The sequence below is a fragment of the Pseudopodoces humilis genome, chromosome 1 (genome assembly GCF_049639895.1).
Source record: "Pseudopodoces humilis isolate 2021_Gansu_Grassland_sample_001 chromosome 1, ASM4963989v1, whole genome shotgun sequence".
Classification (NCBI taxonomy): Eukaryota; Metazoa; Chordata; class Aves; order Passeriformes; family Paridae; genus Pseudopodoces; species Pseudopodoces humilis.
Window position 1 is genome coordinate 119651618 of NC_142200.1, and position 19995 is coordinate 119671612.

The window sequence follows — 19995 nt, forward strand, 5'->3', positions numbered from 1 at the left end:
GGAGGAGTGCAAACAAAAATTGCAAGGCATGGGTAGGTTAGATTTGTGCTCAGATTGACTTTGAAGAAGGGAGTTGTTCTAATCTCCTAGTTCCTCCTTGCAGTGCGATTCTGAAGTGCTGGTTTCTCCGAGTCCCAGAACTCTGGGGGCTGTAGTTGTCTTTGGAAAGGCAAGGACATGCAAAGCATTGACATCAAATCAAGAAGAAAATAGGTGTAACTTTCATTGTCAGAATTGGTGTAATTGAAGCTACCTATGACTGGTAGCCTAAACATAGATTCTAAAACATACCATTTCCTTAATCTGCCACTTTTAAAAATTATCTTCCTTAAAAAAACCCCCATGAAAACACAAAAACTTTGCACAGAAGAAATACGTGTAAGCGAGTAAAGATGAAGTAATTTCTTTTTATTAATGGAAACCTAAGAGTATTAAGGCAAGGTCAGTTTTCAGCCCAGATTAAATCAGCGATAGTAACATTGGCAAGTGGTATATAAGGACTTCCTTGCTGAAGGTGGCTGTACTGACACATAATATGACTGGAAGAGAGTTCCTGGATTCTCATGTTCAGTATTTGCTGCAGTCAATGCATTTGTATATTCCTTTTTGTAAAGTTCCCAAGCATCATCATAAAGTAGTCAAAGCTTGTCTCATTAACAAATTGTTTAAAAGGTTACGTGCTTGGACTAAAATTTTATTCCAGGATTCTGGCTAAAAGTACCCACAATCAGTTTGTATGCCCAGCTGGATAAAGTTGGTATTTAAAAGAGCATGTGCACCCTTTGTAAAGTGGTTTTCTCTTTGTGTAGGGGACACTCTCTTTGCCCCTGTCATTTTAGGAGGTTTGCATTTAGACTTGAAGAGATGCAGGGAATCTTGTGATATAGCTGATTAGAGATGCTCATGGTGTTCATTTCAGGACAATATTCTTGCCAGTTTCTTGTCTATTCTTGTCAATCTTCCTTGCATAAACTTACATATATCTCACATGTGTCTTAGGTGCTATTTTTGAGTTTTCTGACCAGATTAGCTATTGGCAGTGCCTTTTTTTTTTCATGTTTCCCTATATGGCTCTGTAGAAAATGCCTTCATTTAAGTCATGGGTAGCTCTTTTCTCTTTTCATACCTTCATCAATTTGGTAATGAGTTGATCAGACATGTATTCCATGCATGTGAGTACTTTCCTTGGTCACTTCCCTCTGTCTCAGCAGAATTTGTGCTTGGCTCACTCCTTGCCTCCAGGGCTGATGAATGGCTGTCACTGCTTCTGTTCAAGTGGCTCCTCTCACCTGCTGTCCTACTTGCTCAGTGCATCAGATGTGCCTCTCTACCTTTTGTCAGCAGCAACTTTTAGTAGACTCCTCCATTCCCTTGCCAGTAGTAGGACTATTAACTAAAACTAGCTCTAATTAATAATTCTTGACAACTTCTTCTGGTGATCCATGTCCAGACTGATAATTTTTTATTGTCTGTGGCCAGTCACTTCTGAAATCTTTGACCAATTAACACCATTACTAACTTTTTTTTTAATGCAGCTGTTGTCAAGTCCAGATGAGATCTAAGATTTCTCCGGTCTGTTTTCAATTCTTTGTAAAAAGTTACTCTGTTACTACTGTCTGCATGGTACTGATTGTAGTAGGGCTGATGTAATTTTGCTTTTTTCCCCTCAGCTTCAACTCTGAAGACAGGTATTCTGTTTGCTGTCCTGCTATCAGAAAATATCTCCAACTGGGTTTTTTTTTTTTGTCTGCTTTAGAAATACACATTATAGGTTTTAAATTATTTTATTGGCTAGAGGTGAAGTAGATGCAAAAGCTTGAGAATACATGAAAGTTTTGTTTGCAGCTCTATGTACAATTTAATCAGCTTTTTATTTTATTTTTTTTCAGAAATCTTTTAGTGATTTGATGTGTTTTTCTTCACACATGCTCAGGAAGATATTACTTTTAATTTCATGCTGGTTTTGGTAGTTTCCAAGTCTGTTTGTGGTCAACATCCTAGACTTGTTTCTTTATTAAGAAATTTTCACTTCCAGGGCTCTACTTCATAGTTTGTATGTGTTGCTGAAAAATTTAGTTTCTGATATCTTTTAAATCAAAATTTTTTTAAGCTCTAACTTTATTCCTTTATACTTTAACATCTGAGGTGCAACTTCTTTAATCAACTTCTTCTCTGCCTTTTGGGAGCTGTGGTGGTGTGCTTATCTAGTCTGGCCTATTTCATCTTTCAAGTTTTCTACTGCATGCTGCATCCCATGAGGCATTTCCAGATCTGTTTATGCACATTTAATGAAGCAGCAACTCAGCATTTTCAATTCAGAGAGTCTGAACTCCTCAATCTACCTGACTACTTAAACTTCATATGAGTCAGAAGTTAATGTCTTGTAATGCCCAACTTACTGGGATATTTTTTATTGTAATAAAGTCTGTAGCAATCTACTGCAGACTTTGAACAAGGCTGTCTTTTTTAAGTGTGCTTGGTTTTGGTTTGGTGTTTTTTATTTTTTTTTTGCTCAGATTCCATAAATTCTTTTGCAATGGTGTGTTTGGGATTTTTTTTTTTTAATGTATCACAATATTAAGTAGTGTATGCTTGAACACCCCCTGCCTCTATGGGCTTTTTTTGAATAGTATGTACATTTCATTATGCTTTAGCCACTAAGATGCTGTTGTCCCTATGATATTTAATCTTGTATTTAGTTCAGGTGTATTAGTATTGCAGTGGAGGCCTGTTTTTTGTAAGTACACAAATACTTTAGAATGTTTTATCTCGTCATGCCTGTTTACCCAGGCAGACTACTTGTCTACCTGAACCCTGTTCTAATCAGTGCTAGGACTTTCAGCCCTGTATCAAACATCAGAGATAAGAGTCCTTCTTGGTCACATTCTCATTTTCCTTTACTTGTGCATAGGGGTTGGATGTAGAGGTTGTGTGGGTGCCCAACAACTCTCACTTCTCACTTTCATCTGTAACACCCTCCCTGGGTGTGTCACCTTGTCCTTCATGGTCAGTGTCCTTGTGTCATAATTGAGAGTCCTTGAGCAGGAGAGTCCTGCTGAGTGACTCTGAAATGCTGCAGTGTTTCACCCATCTTTCTCTCTCATTATTTTAATGCCTCTTTATCAGGTCACTTGAGCTGGATCAATTGTTTGAAGTCCTGCCATATAAATAATCTCTAGAGTCTGTCCCCCCTCCTTAAGTAACCTTGAACACCCAGATAGAATATAGCTTTGAATCAGCAGGGAACTACATAAAGAGCAAGGGAGAAGGAGAAAGCCAGTATATGTGAAACTGCTCACTTAAATGTGCCTTTTTATATTTTATAAACATAAAAAAAACCCTCATGTTGCATTTAAGAGAGTATAAATAATTAACTGAAAGTAGTTATGTCATTTTCTTTCAATCATAAATACAGTAGTAGATGTAGATGTTGCCAGGGTTTATCAGCAACTATTGCTACAGTAAGGCAAATTTGCAGGTCATCAGATGTAGAGAAAAACATCTGGTAAATAAATAGATTCTGGAATTTGTCAACATCTTGACTGATCTTTTTTTTTATTTTTTTTCTTTTCAAGAAAATGCTTCTGAATAAACTTACTGATTAGGTTGGTGCTTCTGTAGGATGGTATATATTTATTCTGGTAGATGTTATATATTTACTCTGATGGATCTGTTGTTTTAATGTGATTGCTTTTGAATTAATGCTTTCATGACAGTTTTGTGAATATTTAGGCCACAATTGTCCTGACCTGAGGCCGATAATGTCTTTTATTTTTGTGTGTGGCTTTCTTTATATACACATAACTCGTAAGAGGGGAAGGAGTTACACTGTAGGTGTTCTAATTTTGGAGAGGAGGGCAAAATCTCTTTAGTATGATGGATGGCAAGAAAACAAATTACCTTTTTCTGGTATCTTTTCTCTCCTGTTAATCCCCAGATCCAGATTTAGAAGCATTATGTGTCTGTCCACCGTAGCTGGGTGCTTTCTTTCTGGTCTGACGCTGCAGTTGTATTGGCTGATCTCCACTGTTCCTCCCTCCTTTCACTTGCGTGGGATTTTCTGCTGATTTCTTAAAAGGCATCGTGTGGTGTGTCTGTACTCACTGCACCTCACATGGTGATGGATTTCAGGTGTGGGAAGAGGGTGAGAGGCTGCTTGGTGCTCAGGACTTGTGCAGCCCTGGCTGACAGCCTGCCTGCCCTGCCTGTCTGCTCGCTGCTGCCTGACAGCGGAACAGCTCAACTCGGAAGAGCCCTGTGGAGGGCACTGAGCTCTGATTCACAGCAGCTAACACACAGCACTAAGACTATATTTATCCACAGTACATGCATGATGTTTTTTGTACACTGTGGGTTTTCTTAACCTTCATTTGTTCTAAGTAGTCTGTTGTGATTGGCAGAGTTTTAAAATAAAAACAAGTTCTATAAGAGTAACCAGACCCGGTATACAAAGTGCCTCCAGTACTCATCCCTATTTTTGATGCTATTTATCCACACTTTGATTTGTTACTTCAGAAAGAAAAATCTTAATGGGAATGAGTGTCATGACTTTGTACTTCACCAGAAATTGGTAAATGAAGTCTGCACCTGCACTGACCCTGGGGAGCCTTTGTGTTCTGGGGCAGCTCAGCTAGCAGTAGAGCATAGATGTCCCAATGCAGAACATTGCATGTCAGGAGGCTTGCTCTCAAACCTCTCTTAAACATCAAACAGACATAGTTCCTTTAGCCTGTTTCATTCAGCCTGGTCTGTACCTCAGAAATGGTAGGTCAGAGGGCAGGAAATCAGTGGCATACCACCTTTGGTCTTGTTCAGTGTGGTAGGTACTTCTTGGCAGCCCTCCAGGCAGTGTTTCTAAAGTGCTTGCACAGCTCTAACACAGGCAATCCTGGAATTTTACAGCTGAACTGAAGGGTCAGGTAATGTGGCATTTGGTGATTCATAAAGTCTTGTAAATACTTTATTTTCCTTAAGTAGCATCATCCTTCTTTTCTCCACTCAGTAAAGGAGAAGGGGATGAATGAAACCAGAAAGAAAATAGTAAGGTGGTCAGGTGATGGTTTGGAGGGGAGAGAACAAAATTTTGAGTTCTAGCCTGAGGGAAAGTGGGAAGACTTGTCATTGTTACTTTTAATTTAACTCCATGGACTGTAGAAAAACTGTGAGCACTTTAATTACATAATGACCTCTAAAATGAAGGTGAACAGAAATGCTGACTTTGTAGAGCACATTTCTAGGTCTCAGCCAAATTTTCTGAGTGAAACCCGTTATCAGCTTGGAGAGGGGAAAATGAAGCTTGCTATATGGAACTTTTCGTCACATTTTTTGAGATCTTTATTGGGTGTTAGAAGGCAGAAGAGAGAATTTGTTTCATGCCTTTATCAGAGTGCTGCAGTCTCAGCTGTTCCAGCAGATTTTGGACCCTCTTGTGTAAGTTGTGCCAGTGCAGTGGCTGCAGGGAAGGGGCAGGCTGTGTCTGAGTGTGTAGCCTTGTTCCTCTTCCTGCCCCGTGGTGCCCAGCGAGGTGGTGGCACAGGAAGAAGTGTGCGGGCACCGCAGCAGCTTTCTGACAAAGACAACATCTCTGACTGGAAGCACAGGGCAAGCAAGATTTGCAGTCTGCTTAAAAAGGAGCAAAATGGCTTAGTTTGAAAAGGTATGCGTGCTTCCATCACCTGCTGTAACTGGAACCAGAGTGGTGGAATGGGGAAACATTTGGTCTCTTGAAAAACAGGAGTTCTGAATGAGTGTTGGAGACTAATGTAATCATCTTAATGGTTTGCTTCCTGCTTTGCTGTGGTAACATGCCACTGTGTATGCCTGTGTGCTTTTCCTAACGAGAAGATTTTTCCCTCCTTGAAAGACAGAAAATCTGAGGGGGAGCTATTAAATTCTGAAAGCTATATTTAGCTGGGAGCAATTAAAGCTAGCACTGTATAATGACACTTGAGACTAGCTTATCCATCAGGCAAACGGTAAGATTTTAATGTTTGATTTCAGTCAGACTTGGCGTTACTGTTAACTTCTGCTTACATTCACTAAATTCTGCATTTTAGAAGGTGTCTGGTTGTCCTGGTTTAGGGCAAATTTGGGAGAAAACCTCCAATGGGGCTCCCCCCGGGAAGCAAACCCACGTGGCCCTTTTCTCCCACCCCCCAACCGGTTCGGGAAGAGATTTCTCTGAGAGAAGTGGAAAAAACCTGTTTATTTCACAGGCACAGCACTACCCAGCACAAGAATGAACTATATCAAATTACAAAACCTCTCGCCCTTCAGAAGAGATGACAGACTTCAGAGGGTCTCTTTCCTGTGGGTGTTCGCTCTGTTATCAGTCCCTCTGGCGCTGGAAAATGCCGCTGCCCAGGCTGGGCTCCCGGTAGTCCACGGGTGCAAGCTCCCGGTGCTCCCCCGAGTCCCCAGTCCAGAGCAGGTTTGATTCGTTTCAAAAAAGGGAAAGAAAACAGTCCAGGAAGACCTCTCTGCTCCGGCTAGTTGGAAAGCCAAGGCGATCTGTGCCTTGTTGTCTGTCTGTGCTGTAGTCAAAACTCCCGATGCGGGGGGAGCAAGTGCAGTCTCTGATAACAGACTCGGTGCTTCTTTTCCACTCACTTTTACTCTCAGATGGAATTTTAAGAATACAAAACCTGTGTCTGGGTTAGGTGGACGAATGGGGATACAATTTAACATCATCAACCCAGGACACTGGTGCAGGTCGTTTTGGAGAAGATATTTGCTTTCTTACTGTTCCTGCTTTGTTCCTACTTCCATTTTCAGTGTAAACCCCATAGTCCCATGTGGCCTTTGAAAGTCAGCAGGTGCCTGGTTTGCTCTTTTCATCATCTTTATGCTTGCAGCATGTGGGTGCAGTGAAATGACTCTGCAAACACTATGGCTAAAGATTTGGCTTTTTCCCTCTTTAGTTATTAATTGGATTAACTTTCCACTCTAATTTCTGTCTGCAGTCATGTTGATACTGGCTTTAGTAGAACTTGCTGTGGGGATAAATGGCCAACTTTGAGATGGGGGAGAATTAGCTGGTTCCTCCCCAAGGGCCCAGTTCTGCTTGATGCAGACTTGCACCAAATTGCACTCTATTGCCAGACTGAGTCTTTGCTACACTTCTGGTAGGCTCTTCTGGAAATAGTCAGAAATGCATAGCTTCCTTAGGACCAATAGAGTACAAAACAGCTTAATCAATTGCTGTAGAATTGTTGAAAGGTCAGTTACTGCATGTTCATTCTTTTTTTTTCCCTTGGGTACCAGATAATTAATTTTCTCAGTTCTGCATTAAATGAACATCCCTCTATGATGCTCACATGAGCTATAGTCATCCACTGTGAGATATGTTTATTGCTCAGTTTATCCTTCTCTACCAGTGCATCAGACTCTAGAAAATTTCTGATGTCGAATGCTTGTATGTCTGTACAACTGTAGGTTACTTTCCTATTACACAGACACAAAAAAAAATTATAAATTAATCAACAGTGCCATTGAGCTTATCTGGATTTCCCAGATGATTTTAGAAATTGTGTAGCGGTGTTGCAAAATATTCAGAAACGTAATCATACAAATGCTCACTGATCAGAAGAGATCTCTTGAGACCAGTAAATTGTGGGGGAAATTTCCTCCTTTTGGAAGGAGGAAAACTTGATGTTTGTGCAAAAATGTGGAAAGATTGTGGAACAACAAAGACATGACTTGGCTTTATGGGGTGACTAAGTGGTTGATACAACCATTGGCTTCCTAAACTGCTGATGGCCTAAAGTGTCCAGTGAAGGATGCTCAGGTTGTGTCTCTTTATATCTGTCCCTTTCCTTTAAGGTCCTTCTGGGGTCCCTGTTACTTCAATATGATATGTAATATACTCCAAGTAACTAACATAGTTCTTTGTAGCCTATATCAGATTTTTTTTTCCTGTTTTTCTTGTGTTTTTCATGCAAATAGCACAGAATTAAAGACAAAATTTTCAGATCTACCTCATTGCGTTTTTTTCAAAAGCTTTTTATAAGGTTATTCTGTTGCCTTAACCATGAGAAGTTTTTAATATATGATTGGTTGGAAGTTTCAAATGTAGAACAGCTTAATTTTTGAGTTACTGGGAAAAATGCCAGCCATAGATTTGGGAAAGTCTGAGTAATAAAATCATAAAGCTGGTTCATTGCTCAAATATGTTGTTATTTCAGCTGCCTCTGCCCACTGCATGTTCCTACAGGCTAAAAATGTCAATAGGCTTTTATATTAATAGCTATTTTAGGATTCTAATCTTAAAAGGCAGTACAATGAAAGAACCTTAGATTAATCAAAAATATCAAAGTTAACACATCAAGTGTTCTTTCTTACTCTAGTTTAAAAAACTTCCACCCTTAATACTTAGATGATTAAAAATGCACAAGTTCATGAGTTGAACTACCCTAAAATTAAATCACAGATGTTTAAACTACAAACCAGATGGGGACAGTGGCATTTTTAGGAATCGATATAGAAGAAGCGAGAAATTGAGTGTAAAATTAGGAGATATTAAATGTAGACAGCTGTTAGGAGAAGGCAAAAGTATAGCTCAAAACTCTTGAGTTGAAAACAGGGAAAAGAATTTCTTCTTTCCTTGGAAAATATGCTAAGACTGTAAGAATAATATTAAATAAGGGCAGTAATGTCAATTCAAGAAATGCAGAAGAATTTGATTTCATTACTGAATTAAAGCTGTAGTCTATGACAGCATGTAGAAGTAATTGCTAAGAAAAAGTTAAATTGTAATAGGAATCTAAATTCAAAACTTATCACAAGTAATCTGAGGAATTCTGTTTCTCATATTGATTTTGAAGAAAGATCAGGAAAGCCTCAGCATTGGAGAAAGCTTAACAATGTGCTGGTTCCTATAAACCGTATGTGGTACTCAGACACTGGTTAATCTGGGGCTGATTGATTGCAGACTATTGGAAAATTCATCATCCAGCTGATATGGTAACTGACTCGGTGCAATAGAAATCCAAATCTAATAATTGGAATGAAGGACCGTGCAGTCCATGAATATAAAGGCAGACTAAACCATTGTCCCTTTTTGGCTCAAATGGAGCACGTTAAACTTTGTCATAAGCCATTTCTGTTTGGTAGCGTTCACGTTGTACAGGGAAGTCCTGCAGGCTGCTAGAACTGTAAAATTGGATTGTCCTCAGAAAAAGTGCATTTGACTAAATGTCAAAACCCTGTGTTAGTTGCTTTAAAGCAACAGCTGAATAATGATACAAGTGTGTCAAGGAGTGTAGTACCCTGGCATCTATTTCTGTTCAGGATTCTTCTTTCTTGTTTTGTGCTGACAGGATGTTTGGGTGGGTTCCCCACAGCCTCAGTAGAGTTACACATTTGTGCAGAGTTCTGGGTCTTCAGAGCAGGAAGGGTTTCTGTTGCAAAATGCATTGCTTTCAGACTGTATTAGTAGACTAAAACTCAAGTTGCTTAGTTATACGGGAGAATGTGGCTAACCTGGCTTTTTAATGCTTATCTTTCAGAAAACAATGTCAGCTGTAGATACTGTATATTAGGGAAATATTTTGGGAGGGGAGACTGCACAAAAAAACAAGGCAGAAAAATGTTCAGATACTCCTATATTCTACTTGTTACTTCCCTTGTGCTTCTCAGGAACGAAAGGATGATGCAGCAGGAAGTTTTATTTCTCATCTGATTCTTTTGGTTTGTTTTTCAGATCCAACACAAGACTCATGTGAGCTTGCCACATCTTGTCTAATGGTACTAGCTCATATTTTCACTTCTGCAAGAGAAGAGATTTGTATTCTTCCTAGTGGCAGTGATGCTACCCACTCACTGTAAGTCAGTCATCCTTCTATCACAGCTGTCTTACCCTCCTTCTGGGCAAGCAGAGGTTAAAATAGTGGGGAGCCTGTTTTAGCCTAGAGAGCAAGATCAAGGAAGCTGTGTAAAAGCTTCCTGGTATGAAGAATCATTTCATATGAAGAATCAGTGGAGAATGGAAGAGGACTACAGTATAGCTGTGAAGGGGCAGCTGTTCAGTCCCCTTCTGGGGTAAGATATTGTGCTTAATTAGGTGTCTAGAAGAATAGAAGGAAGTAACAAGGAGATAGAATAGGTAAACCCAAAGTTGTTCTAACCTTTTATTCTGCTGAGACAAGGGTAATTGTTCAAAAATACCTCAAAGCTGTGTTACTTTTGAGGGAAATAGGGAAAAAAAAACATTTGTTGAGTTGTACTGTGTTTGGGTTCCCTTCAGTCTAAGGCTTTAGGGTTTCCACCGATCACCCACCAAGTCAGGAAGGGGGAACTCTCACCCATTGCACCATTGGACTGTGTGGTTTGTGTCTCATTCTGAAATAATATCTCTAGACTGCAGCCAAATACAGGACTTGAGCAAGGTTGAGATTGAGTTATCAGTGACAGTGAAAAACTTCTTGTCCTGCTGGTGTGTTTTTTCACCTGAGTGTTCACTAATTGTGAGATTTAGCATTAGGAGAAAATTCTGTCCTGAGTCATATTTCCAGTCATGGCACTTGGGTATTTTGTCTTTTCTAATAGTATGCAAATGTAGTCACAATGCATTCTGAATGCTTAACAATTTCTCTTTTGGTGTAGGAACATTGATGATGAGATGCCAGAAAGTTCAAATACAACTTCTTAATGCTTGTATATGTGTCTGTGTATAAATATGTATATTCTTGTCCTTTTAAACCTGTGGTCACTAGATTAGTATTCTAGAGCATATAGGATGGTTAGGATGTTGTAGGCCTCATGTGCATGTATTTTACATATTTGATTGCAGTTTTGGAAGGCTGGCTGTTCTGAGCTGTGCAGTTCTAACTGTCCTGTATATAAACTGATGTTTTTAAAGTCTGTCTTGACAGACTTACATGTATCTTATACTTGTAAGCCAGAATATAGCACTGCTGTTTGCACTTATTTCTTATTGTACTTGTACCTGTGTTTGTGTAAGCTTAATCACTGCTTTAAACTTGGTGAATTTTTAGGCTGAATCTCTGTTTCTCTTGTGAGAGTGTAAAAAGTATCACTAGCTCTATGATGCCCAGTAGGAACTTGCTTTCTTCTGGAAAGCTGGAGATGAGCCATGAGAACTGAAGTATGGAGCAGGCACAATCTTTGCTAGATGTGACTGCTGTAAAGCACGTTAAAAACCACATATGTTTTCAGTTTCTCTGAATTACAAGCTGTAAAGGTGTCAGCAGAGGAGAGCAAGGAGGGGAAAAGCTTTTCACTTGGTTATTTCTGTTGACAGGTACTGCCCTACTGCTCCAATGGGAGGTGCCCAGTTGCTGTAGGAACCTTTTGCCTATGAAGATAGTGGAGTTTATCAGCACTATTACAAAACAGTTTGCTGATAAAGTTGGGAAGTTCTATGTTTAAGTAGCAAACCAAAGTTTTGTGATTGCCTAATGGATTTCAAAACATTTCTGTATGAGGCAGAAAGCACCATAGATCTGCCCCACCCCAGTGTGCAGCACGTGGCAGCTTTATTTACAGAGAGGGTTCCTGCGGAACAGATTTGTTTGTGATTTTACATGGGGTCATGCAGGAAAACTCTGGGTAAGACCTTATCTGCTTGTCCTAGTCTTTCTAGTGTTCCCCATTGAAAGGGAACTTTGATAGCAAGGGTGGTAGATTTACAGGGATGAAAAATGGACAGCATTTGAGCAGTTATGAAAAGGGAATTTTTCATTGCTCCTCTAATAGCGGCAGCAGAAGACTGAAATGGTAATTGGGATTTATCTTAACAATAAAACTTCCATTTTCATCCTGACATAGTACAATCCTGTTGTATGTTCTCGGAATGCATTAATACTTTGTAACACCCTGTTTTTTGAGATACATTAAATCTTACTTTGGCACATGGTATAATTTCACTCAATAGCTCTGTATCTTTTGAAAAAGGAAAGAAACAGTAGTTGGTGTTCCAAGTGAATTCACCTTTAAGTGGCTATCTTAAATTCATTTTTACAAGCTTGAGAGTTGAATCTATGGCTGTTACAGAAGCAACTTCCATATGTCATTGAACCTTTGGAATTCTTTACTGCTTTCCTGAACACAGAAAAACACAGTGAAAGAAGTGATCCTCAGTCCACAAAATTTTTTAAGAGACACTTCATGGAATCCTTATGTATTCTGGTATTAAGTACTTTCTACTAGTTTTGCCAATCTAAAATTCCAAGTTGGGTTCTTTGGTACAAATATTATATACATTGACTATTTGGTTTTATCTCACTTCTGAAAGGTATTTAATTCGATTTACTAAGCTGAATATTGGCAGCTCAGTGCTCTCTGCTGGCTCCTTATTAATAGTCCTATATGAAAAACTCTTCATACAGAACAAAATTCTATGTTAAAATATGACATTTCGTACTTCCTCTGAAGGAAAAAGAGGCCAAATCTTAGCATGCATGTAAATGCAAAAATAACTAATGTATAACCCTAGCTTTTGTGTACAAGCTCAGGACTATAAATTCAAGCCACTTCTCTCATATGTGTTTCTTTTGGAATTAGCTATGAGTATTTGTACTTACTTGTCCTGTGAATAGTAGCACAGGTAAGCCTCCTACAAAAAAAAAAAAAAAATGAAGGGAAGAAAAAGGCTGTTTGTTAACTTCTTGTTTTATTAGTTGCTATTGAAACTGCTTTTGTCATTTTTTAAGACCAAAACAAACTGTTACATCTAAGTACCATGGATAGCATCTGTGGTTGGGAGGGGTGAATAAGCAGGTTACCTACCTCTTGGAAACATAATTTGGTTTTTTTTAGATTTAGTCATAGATACTTTAATCTAAAACAGAAAACACCTGCTTAGACAGAGGAGCTGTTTGAAATGAGCAGACTGCTGATTTTTTATGATCTCAGAATAAAGTAAATTTTAAGACTTGTTTCAGTAGAAAATAAGTGCTTGTGAAATTACGAAAAGGTGGATGAAATATACAGGCATGGTTTCATTAATACAGCATGATAATATTTATAATTTAAATGCATCTTTTAGGGCAAGTTTTTGCTTGTAAATGCTGTCAGGCTCATGTTTGGCTTGAGGTGGTGCGACAAGGCTGTGAACTCCTGGGCCCTGTGGTGCCAAGGTGACAGGCCATTCTCCCTGGATTAGGGACAGAGTGGCACACACAGGAAAAGTCAGGTCTTTTTAGTAGTTACTGCTTCCTACTTTGACAGAGACTATGAACTCTAAGTGCTTGAAATAGCTAATTAGCATAGGCAAAGGTAATTTAGAAGATCACGAGTCTTGTCTTACGTTATGGAAACGTCAGATTCCTTACGCTTAAATGCAGAGAAAAGTAGCGGCTGCTGTGTGTCTGCTTGTTCCAGAGACAATCACCTGGGTCACCCTTCCCATTTTAGCAGTGGGAAAAAGTTGCCTTCTTACTGACATTACAGTGAGGATTTTACGAAGTGGGATTCCTCATTCTGCTTACAGAAAGTGATACAGATAGTCCATAATTCTTACCAGTGAAAATGTTTTGATCACACCCTCACTGAGCAGAAGCATATACTTTTCATGAACTCAGTCCTGTAATGTACATAATTTTTTTTGCTTGGAGAAGCCAAAAGAGCTTGCCTCTTCTTTTAAGAGTAGCTCTAAGAGGCCATCTTGTCTTGCAGCATGTGCTTGAGCACGTGCTTCTGCCAGCCTTATCTTTTTGAAAAAAGATGAGGTAAGTTTTTCCTGTCCTTTGCTTATGGAACCTCTGGTAATTTCTTTATTTGTCCATCAGCTGAAGAATAGAAATAAAGCCACAGACAGATCAGAAGGCAGAAAATTTGTCATGCTTCTAAGGTGGCCTTAGAAGTGAAGACCCACAGCTGTATAGCTGTGTAGTTGTATAGCTTCGGGGCCCCTCTTTGCAGTTGTACCACTGCAAAGGCTTTGTGTGCAAATTGCAGGAGAGTGGAAGAGAAGGTTGCAGTTGTTGGTGGGCTCCTCTGGAGTGGTAATGAAGGTATGAGACTGAATCCCCAATCCTGCTGTGTATAATAGTGAATGAGGTATGGCTTTGGCCTCTAGTGGCTGTTGGTTATTCACCAATTCCTAGTTTATATGCCTTATACTCACATTTCCTTCAGAGAAAGGGTCATATTCCTGTTTTAATTCATAAGGCAGGTTCTCATAGCACCAGGCATTTGAAGACAAAATTAAAATGACATTGTTTCTTTAGGTTGGAAGAAGCTTCCTATTAAGCAGATATGTAAAATATTATGATTATTGAAGTAATTACTTCTCAAGGAGAAATAAAGATTACTTTAAGGACTGAGTACAATGTTAACAGTATAATTTTTTTGAGCTATGTGTATAAAGTTCAGTGGCTTCTTCAGATTCAGTCAATGGGCTTCTATTACATTAATGTGTTTTAATCTTATTTTATCCTTGTGTGTTTGACCAAGAATGTAATGTCATAGATTTTTTTGTTGCACTTCTTATCAAACCATGTATGAGGGATGAAAAATGGTCAAACCTGATGAAGTGTTATTATCAATAGTGATGAATAAACAGATGTTTTTAATGAAAATGTAAAATTTGCGGTATTTTTTTAATGTGCTTTTTAAAGTTACCCAAATTTATGCATCTCACACACAAAATGTCTGTTGGGGCGACACATGCTTTTTAATGATCAAACCACAGCAAGAACTTTTCAGAATATAAATACATTCTCACATCAACTTATGTTTCAAGAACATTAACATTCTGAGAGAAAACCAGGAAAGGTGTCACCTGACAGGGAGTAAAACACACTGACACAATAATGAGCATCAGAGCAATGATGAAAATAAATTGATGATGAAAAAGCTTTAAGAAGCCTTCAGTGCCAGCAGTGTTTTTACTGCGACTTTCACTGTTCTTCCCTTGAGGGACATCCAGGTGACTTCTGTCTCCAGATCTGGAGGAGACCTGGGCTCTGCTGCTGGATCTTTGCAGAATGGCAATTTATTAAAGGAAAGGAAGTTTTTGATCTAAGACCAGATTTCATATGATGTTTTACCTTGAAAAGTAGCAAAAATTTTATTTATTTTTTTCCCCTTAAGCTTTGCCTGTGGAACATTTGTCCCCTGGAGTTTACTTCCAGTGCTTAAATATCTCAAAAATTTGATGACTGTCCACAGGTGTGTTTGAATGTACTTCAAGCTGTACTTTATTTTAAACAGCAGGAATTACGCTTTAAGAAAAATCAAAGAAACTCAAGTTATTATTCTACTTTAGAAGGCTAATAATAAAGGCTGAATCAAAATATTGATACTAGTCTTTCTGTAGCACAGGATTTGTTCGGAACTTCTAACAAGATGTCAAATGCCACAAAAAGAAATAATTCCTGGGGGCTCTTACATGAGCTAAAATGTAGAAATTCTCAGCTGTGTTAATGGTCCAGAGGCAGCAGAACTCACTGTGGTGACCATGAAAAAGCTCTGTGTTTCTGGTTGAGGGACACCAATAGAATTTGGTATTGGTGATAAGGAGGACTGGAGAATGGCCCTGTCCCTTTGTGTGGGATTTTTTTGATGCCAGCTTTTATTAGGCAACATTTCTTCGCTTCTAAAGTTTTAAACTGTTATCGTTGTTTTTAACACATTGTGATGAGCCATGTGCCACTCCCAGCCTGCTTTTATTTTTGCCATCACTGGGCAAAATCATAGTAATAGGTAGTTAGCAAAGTAAAATGTACCTTATAAACTAGCTTTTTCTAGTTACCATCTGGCCAGCAGCTTTTGGGGGAAAACCTTTGTTTCAGGAGAAACAGAAAAAGCATTCATTGTTTAGTTCAAGCTTTGGAACTCCAAAGGAAATTGGATTTTCCACTGTATGGAGTGAGACAGGCTGCAAAATTTAGAGCTTAAAAGTTCAATGGATTTTGATTTGTCATGAGGGTAGTATAAAATAAACATTTTCTATGCCAGCAGTTGTCTGTTTGTTCTATCTTGCCAAATTATAGTTTGTACTTCACCTTTAACATTTTTCCATATGGTTTATGTTTCAAGCTTGAATTTTCTGGGTTTTTTGTTTGTTGGCTTGTCTTTTTTTCCCTCTTTTTGTTATTTTGTGATTTTTTTTCAGTGCCATATAACTATTGAGGAAATCTAAAAGAAACCACTAATTAAGAGGTGGTGATAGCTAAGTAACAGCTGCTAAGGGCATGATTCAGCATCTCCTGCTGCAACTAGCTTCCCCTGCAAGTTGTGAAATCTCAATCTCTCCTGTATTTGCAAAGTCCTTGGTAAAGAAGTGCAGGTAACCAGGGTGCAGGGACTGCCACAATGGGTGTGTTGACACCAGGTGCCCACCTAAGCCACTCTGTCACTCCTCTCAGCTGGATGGGGCTGAGAAAATATAATGAAATGCCCATGGCTCAAGATAAGTACACAGAGAGATCACTCAGCAATTGCTGTCATGGGCAAAACAGTCTTGACTGAGGGAAATTAATGTAACTTAGTGCCTGTCAAATATAGGATAATGAGAAATAAATCTTAAAACACCTTCCCTTCATGTCTCCTTTCTGGGCTTAGCTTCCAAATCTACTTCCTTCCTCCCAGTGAACAGGGAGTGAGGAATGAGGGCTGTAGTCACATCATCACAGGTTGTCTCTGCTGCTCTCTTCTCCTCAGGGGAAGGACTCCTCCCTCTCTTGCCCTGCTCCAGTGTGGGGTCCCTCCCATGGGAGACAATCCTCCAAGAATTCCTCCTTTCCATGGACTGTAGTTAATCACCAACCAAACCACCCCCTGTGGGGTCACAGAATTTGTGGATTACTTATGAGATGGGATTTTGGTTTTAAGTTGGAGGCCTTTTTAATAGTACCTTGTAAGAAATTAAGGCACCACTAATACCATCTTTTGCCTGGATGTCTGGCTCTGTGTGGGATGTTCCAGCTGTGCTGTACAGGCTGAACACTGAAGAGTTGGACTCAATGATCCTTGTGGGTCCCTTCCAACTCAGAATATTCTGTGATTCAGTTGTCACCTGTGGGAATATAAATTCATGTTTTTTTCAGTTACATAACTGTGCATCACATTTGATTTAACTTATAGCCCAGAAATCTGACAGTAATGCACTTGATATGATGTGTGCATATAAAACACAAAGGCATTGTCGTAGGAAAAAATCAATGTGTGTATTATGACTTGATTAAAAGGGGATCATTAACACTTGAACAAGGTGCTAGTATCACTTCAGATGCATATATAGAAAACATGAATATCAATATGCCTTTACTTTGCATAGGTATTGGAAGTGAAACAGTTCTATGATCAGCAAGAATTACAGGGTTTGCCATGGAAAGTGCAGCAGAAGTTCTCATCCTGATGAATGTAACAGAGCTGCTGAAGGTGTATTTGGGAGAGAGGAAGGCTGCAGTCTCCCCAGATGCCCACCTGAGGCAGGGGGCAGGCTGATTGATCTGAGTACAGGGACCAGCTCAGAAGGCCCAGCCATGCAGATGCTGAGTGAAATGTCCAGATCTGAGTCTCTGCAGTGAGTCAGAGCTCAGGGGCTTCTGCCTTGGCTTCCAAATGTGCTGCCATCAGTCTGGTGTAATCTAATAGGCAGTGACCTTTAATTGCCTTTTGGCCTTATGGCATCAAGCTGCTATTGCCACAAATGACAATTAGTAAAATTTTTTACATTAGCCTGGAGTGAACAAGGGGTAACATGATAAAAAGTGCAGGGTAAGGAAGGTGTGTTTTCCCTTATAAAGAATATTTTATTGCCATTGCAAAAGCATTCATATGTCTGCATGTGTTTGAATTTCAGAGTATTCTGAAATGTTTGTGAAAACTAGCATTGTTGCTACTTATTTATTTAACAGTAGCAAAGAAGTTCTGGTTCAGTAGGTTAAAAGAAAGATCAAAGAGAAGACTGTTTAGTAGTTTTGTATGAGTTGTGGCAACTCTGTTTGGACTGTTAGCTTTCACCTGATTTACTTAATTTGCTACCTGTGAAATACCCTGTCCATGGGCACATGAAGGCTCATTAATGTTGTTGAAATAATGTCTCTCTGCTTGCTCAGCTGAAGAAAAGTCAGGTCTGCAGCATCCCTGGAAGTGGGTCTGAATCTCAAAAACTGTGGTTGTTTATGTACAAAATGTTAATTGTCACGCTGCTTTCTTCAGACATAACTAATGTGGGACTTAGTTTAGATACATTAGCTGAGAATCGTTATGTTCACAGGGGAAGTAATGCATTTGTCACATGTATTTGCTTTCTCATGCTTAATGCATAACATCCAACTTGACAATTCATGCACTTGTTGGTGAGTTTAAGCTTCTTAGATTTACTGTGTAAGGTGGTTAAGCTGCTGGTTTTAACTTCCAAGTGCCTAATGCTTTTTCCATGTCCTCACCTAGCTCCAGAAAAGTATCCCAGGCATGGAGAATGGGGCAAAGAAGACAGAGAGAAACTGAGCTGTTCAGCCTGGTAAAAGATGTGAACTCTGAGCAATTAGCCAAGTCCCCGGGCAAAATGAATATAAAGTCAGATTCCTCTGTGGAAGGCAGCAGCATTAATTGGAAGCTTTAATTATTTTAAAGCACTGTATGCTGGATTTGTATGGACAATCTGTAAGAACAAATGACGGTCTTTTCAAAATTAGTTGCTAATGCCATGGGGAGTAGAAGCAAATTTATATTCCAGTTTTGGGAATAATACTGAAATTTTCAATAGATTGGCAATTGGTAATAGGTCAGAATTTGTTTCTGGGGATGCTATCATTTATATGAAAGAAAAATGTGAGGTGCGAAAGCTTTTACTGCAGAAATGAACTTCAGCTTAGGGTGGCTGTTTTAGGAGGCACCAGGATGCAATCAGCTTTCACTGCATGCTGTTCACAGCCTGGCATGTGACTACCATTTGTCCCATTTTCAAAATCCTTTTCCAAAAACCTAATGTGCTAAAAGGAAAAAAACATAAGGAGAGGGATCAGAGTCTTTTTCTCCAAGTAATTCAATAACTTTTTCTACTTGACACAAATATAAATTATTTGCATCTTTATGTATGCACTTCAAAAAGGATCTGTCATGTGGCTGTAGCAGTATTTTAATTCAATTGGCTGAAATGACCAGTTAGAATACAGCACCACATCCCCATGAAATGTTTTGTGCTGTACTGTATTTTCTTCCACCTTTAAAAAGTGTGATACCCATTCAACATGATTAACAGTCTGTTCCCAAAATCATCTCTTGTGATGCAAGTGACGGTGGAGTGTGGCAGGAGATCCTGCTTGTTTTGTCACTGTGTTTTATTGTTCAGCACTGACTTGAAGCAGTGATCACCCTCACTGTGATCTGCCTAACTGATACTGTAAAATCACTCTAGAGAAGAAATTTTCTCTCACCCTGAGAACCACATGGGAAGAGTTTCAACAACACCTCTTTTATTATTCTCACTGTTAGTGTGAGTGTCCTACTCTGGAAAATCATTACAATGAGGGGTTTCGTGGGGCTGGCAAGAAGTCAGGTGAGTCAACAGGTTTGAGAAGAGTCTGAATAGAAGCTGGGGCACTGCCAGCTCCCACAGCCACGTTATTTGTTTGCAGCTGGAACAGACAGTGGACTGATTTTCTTATTTTTTGAGTACAGAAGAGAAGACTGTCAAATTCAAACACTGATAATGTAACTTCTCCAAATGTCAGCCTTCCAGCTGCCATTGGTCGTTTCGAGATTTATTTTTAAATGTGATGTTCCATGTAAATCCTTTTTATTTTGATGCAACAACACTAAAGATTTTTGGATTTTTTGACATATTTTATGATTTGATCTCAAAAACATGGCATACAAAACATGGCATATACTAGAAAAACAGTATAACATGTTAGGAGAAATAATTTGGTACATTTTTATATGGAAATCTTATGGGGTTTTTACTTAAATTTACTTAAATTCACTGTAATTTTTTTCACATTTTTTCCTCCATCTCCTCATTTTCTACATACATTTAATTTTTCTACCTTTTCCCTATTAAATGCATAGAACAAAATAATG

At 39.0% G+C, this 19995-nt stretch overlaps 1 protein-coding gene across 5 annotated transcripts in view; it reads left to right on the forward strand.

The window, feature by feature from the left end:
• The window catches only part of OSBPL3 (oxysterol binding protein like 3), a 91448-nt gene that overhangs the window by 9508 nt on the left and 61945 nt on the right, over window positions 1–19995 (forward strand). For 4 of the 5 annotated variants that reach the window (XM_088054191.1, XM_088054205.1, XM_014248704.2 and 1 more), the window contains exon 2: window positions 9701–9821. The exons of the other annotated variant lie outside the window; for it this stretch is intronic. The gene's annotated coding sequence lies outside the window, so the exon portion shown is untranslated. The remainder of the gene's footprint in view (window positions 1–9700; window positions 9822–19995) is intronic. 5 annotated transcript variants of the gene reach the window in all.